Source organism: Acanthisitta chloris, unplaced genomic scaffold (assembly GCF_000695815.1).
Source record: "Acanthisitta chloris isolate BGI_N310 unplaced genomic scaffold, ASM69581v1 scaffold8597, whole genome shotgun sequence".
NCBI classification, from domain to species: domain Eukaryota; kingdom Metazoa; phylum Chordata; class Aves; order Passeriformes; family Acanthisittidae; genus Acanthisitta; species Acanthisitta chloris.
This window is the reverse complement of record NW_008684257.1, coordinates 52,359-57,024: the sequence shown is the minus strand read 5'-3', so window position 1 is coordinate 57,024 and position 4,666 is coordinate 52,359.

Genomic DNA, 4,666 nt, shown 5'->3' with positions numbered 1-4,666 from the left:
GAATGCTATGGAGGCCACCAGTGCCTGAGCTCAATCCTTGACGTGATGGCACACAGAGGTACATTGGATAATAGAACCTTCACTAATTTCCGAAGAAAATGTGGAATGTGTCATTATATTTTCTCATTAACACGTTAGCTATGCCTTATATACAGCATCAAATCTGGGCTGAAGAGAGAAATAGAAGTATAAACGCTCTGAGCATATCATGAAATGCACAAAGATCACTGTACAGTTGTAAAAATGTCGCTGAAATTTGTATAGTAACTCGAGGTCTCTGATACACTGAGAGTCTCTCTATGGCCTTCAGGCTGATATATTCAGTAAGCCCCATCTATGTATTTGTCTGTCACAGTTTCATGTTCCAGATATTGCAAGTATGCAGCCAGATTTTCCTTTAGCATGCAGGCATCAGATACAAAATCCATCTTTTCTCCTCCAGCTTGGTGTCTGTGACTTCGTTTGACCCACAACTCCTGCTTGCACTTCACTCCCAGAGTATGTCCCACTGCTGCATTTCTAGGGTGAACTTTGGTATAAGTTCCTCTGATAGTTACCAATTCTGATTCAAAGTTTATTCCAAGTTCTGGGACACATTTCTAGCCTTTTATGGCAGTTTTTAATCTTAAAACACCCTTCAGCCAGAGTGACACACTGACTGAAGCACAAAAATACCATTGCAGGAGTACAATGTTCTGATTCTTATTTGTATATACCAGAGTCATTCTCATTTTCTTTTCATGGTTATTCAATGGCTTATCTTCAGTGGTTTACTGCCTGCTGGGTAATGGCTCCTTTCTAATCAATTTTAGATTATTTTTCTCCATATTTACTCCTATCTTCCTTTACAGGACTTTTAAACCAAAATCAATTTCACTTGTGCCTCAAATAGCCCTCCTGGCTGTGCAAGCAGAGATTCTTGAACTTCATTCCTGGAATCTAAATTAGAGTCTGCATCATATTAATCCCAGTCTTAAACAGAGAAGCACACACATTCCTCTCTTCAGAGGTCCTGGCTGAGGCACATTGTAACCATCTGGGGTTTACATCACAACTGCTGCGTCTGCACAGGGATTCCAAACCACTGTGGAGCACAGCTTTGTGTTTCAAGCATCCTAAGTCTGCATTCACACCCAACATGATAAGCCCATCCCTGGCTACTGTTCCAGTGTTAACTGCAGCTCTGTACACAGCTGATATGTGCAGAGCCATGCAAAGCATTGCTGTATGACAATAGCTCACACTGCTCAAGACACACTTACACCTAAGTTGCCTTTGCATTGCACTGGACAAGAGCTCCATCCAGCTTGCCAGTGCCTGCCATTTACTCCATGGAAAGAAAGCAATGAAAGAACCATGTCCTTTATAGAAACATGGAATGGTTTGGGTTGAAAGTGACCTTAAAGATCAACTACTTCTAACCTCTTTGCTATAGGTAGGGGTGCCACTAATTAGATCAGGTTGTTCAGGACCCCATCCAGCCTGGCATTGAATACTTCCAGGGATGGAGCATCCACAACCTCTCCGGGTAATTTAGCACTGTACATCCTTAATTAAGCTCCTGTTTCACTGTCATCTCCCACTAGGTTGCTTTATGTGTGACTATGCTCTGTGTTGTCCTACAACACTAGGCAGACATGATCTCTCCAGGTATACAGGCATCTTTGTCCTGTGATTGCAGGTGGCAGGGCCCATCCTACTGCCCCTTCACCCCCAAAGTGATATGGATCACCTCAAGCACATCAGAAAACAGGAGGGAGGGCAGGGACATGGCTTATGGGAGAACAAGCCACATGAGAGATGAATAAAACAAAACACAGGCCACTGGAAGGAGTTAGCATGGGGGCATGTTCATGCCCACAGTGTTGCAGAAATGACAAAGTCTGAGGGACTGGAATTGGGGCCTTCCCGAGCAATGACAGCTCACAGACCATAATTGTGGGGGAAAACAGGCAGGAGACTATAGTAAGGAAGTACACCTAGCAGAAGACCATATCTTCACAGGAGCTCTACAGTTTGCTGTCATTCCACTTTCTTCTAGCCTGAGTCTCCTCCCTCATACCAGCAAGGAGAAGGAACCATACAGCAGGTATCTCCTGGACACACAACCATCTCTGCATTGCAATGAGGCTTCTCTGCTGTTCAATGTCAGGATCCATTCCTTGTCCTGGAGGCACCATGAGAGAAGGGATTGTGGGTGCCCAAAACTCCCACAAAGTGGGTGGGTTTTTGTGTCAACAAGAAAAGTCAAATTTATCCCTAAGAAAACTGATAAGAACGTTATTAAAGACTAACTCATGCCCAAGGAGGCACTTCCCAAACATAATGTGTCTCAACTCTTACCTTTTATATTTATGACTCTCTCAGTACAAGGTAATAGATACACACTAATGCAGTCTCTGATTTACCTAGGAACTCTCAGGGGTGCAGCATGGTAAAGTATGACATTTGAGTAAGCTGGATTCTCATATAAAAGCTTTTTTGGAGGGTTTTTTTGCTTTTTTGGAGGGTGCAAAGACCTGAGTCTTGCACCTATAGATCCTAATGATTAGGAGCTCCTGGATGTCTCAGTGCTGGAGTTAGTTCCAAATGAAAGCCACTGTTTTCTCTGCAGTAGGGAATTTAAAAGAAATAACCAGCAGGTGAGCAAAACCAGCACCCCTGTAATGAAAAATGGAAGACAGAGTCTAGATACCAATGCAGGGAGAAATAAGGCAGATTTCAGATAAAGAATGGAGAGAGAGAGAGAAGAAAGCTGGATCTTCAGAGGTCTGAAAAACTTAGTAGCAGAAACATTGTTTATGTGTGTGCAGGTAAATCCTATTTGTTTCCCCCAACAGCAATTTATTGTAATGAATTAGGGGAAGTGGCTGATAACATTTAAAAGCACATATACTTGATATCCCCAGTTCTTTGTCTTGGCTAAGCATAAAGCTGTCTGCATCTGGAGACAATGGAGAGATGAACAGGTTTAAAGTGAGGAAAGGTGTAATGCTGGCTTTCCATCTAAGCACCTGTGACTGTGAGGAAAGACAGTTGAGTTGGGTCTTCACATGTGTCATCCTCTCTTCTTTCCTCACCTCTCATGGGTGATGTGGTTTGTCCTAAGGTAAGAACACCAGGTGGGTATTGCAGGAAGAACTGTCTGGATGCTTGCATCATTAATGCATTTCAGAGATGGGAACGCAGAGATGTTTACAATTGGCTTTGATGCACATCTGCCTGCATGAGGGTGTAAAATGCAGCTGGAGACTGTGCAAATTCGTCCCCCAAAGCTACTTCTGGGTGCAGTGCATTAGTATGAATGGGGGATGATGCTACAAAAACACTTTGGATGTGTCTGGGTCCCCAAAACCTACCTTCAGAGCAGCCCAGCTTATCATCCACTCAAACCAGGGACAATATGAATCCTCAGCTGTCTCCCTGGGATAGTGTTTTCCCAATCTTCTAAACACACATCTGCTCAACTTCTTTTAACTTCTTCTGTCTTTGTGTGTTCACACCACGGGTAGAGTTTCCAGATCAGATTCCACTTAGTTAGGATATGCCCCTTAACATTACTAAATCAGGATCATTTCACTTTACTACTTGAGTTTTATAGATTTTTTCATTTCTATAATGAAAGTTTAAAAACAATCTGTGGGAAGAGGGCTTTGCAGAAGGGAAAAGCTTGAGAAAACTATTTACTTAGAAGTATGATGCAGAAATAAATTTGTGTGTATAAAACTGGAGAGATCATCTCTCTAAGGAGCTGTTCTGTGCTTGTTTAGACAATATCTTTTGAGGAAGCCAGCAGGTTTTCATTAAAAAAGAAGGATGATGTGGGGACATAAGCCCAGGTTAGTGGTGCATTGGTGAATGCCTGATTGTTTAAGCATCTTCTCATGTTATGGTTCTTTGGAGGGTCATATTTAAGAATAAGAACAACTATTTGAGTGTAGTGTGAGGAAAAATCCTATAAGGCAGCTTCAAAATAATAAAATTAAAAAGAGAGAGAGAGAAATTAGAGAGGGAAATTGAGGAGATGCAGGAGGAAAAATAAAAAACCCAGCAAATTATTTTAGGAAAGCAACAAAAAATGGAAACAGAGAATGGATGAAAGAGAAGAAAAGGAAGATCAGCTTCCCAGGCAGGGAAGGTGTCCAGGATCTTTATGAGGCTGCCAGATGCACCAGGCTCACTCTCAGGAAATTTTCTGTCTAAGGCACTCATGGACATCAGACTTTTTAGAAAATTCCTGTGATAGATGCCAGCCCAGGGCTGAAACCAATGTTAGCCCCAGAACAGCATGGGAACCTTGTGTAGGTCCTTGATGCATCTGTTTCAGCTCATTTAATACTACCTTCAAGATGAGTCAGAGCTGGAAGTTTTGCTGAATTCTAGATTAGGATGTCTCTGAAGGCAAAAAGAAAACTCTGAATGCTTTATGATCTTATTCTGTCGGTCAATAGAAGGAGGAAAGAGAGAGAAACTGGAAAGTCATTCTTGATTCTCAGGCAGAATAGCAATTCTCTATCATATTGGCATCAGGCCTTCACAGCCCCAGGGCCAATCTTCCTCTGTCAGAGCTATCATAATGGATAAAACCGCATGAGATTTATCTATTCTTTTAGATATTGTGACCAATCTGAACATTCTGCTATGTGGCTAATATCAAGGACTGAAT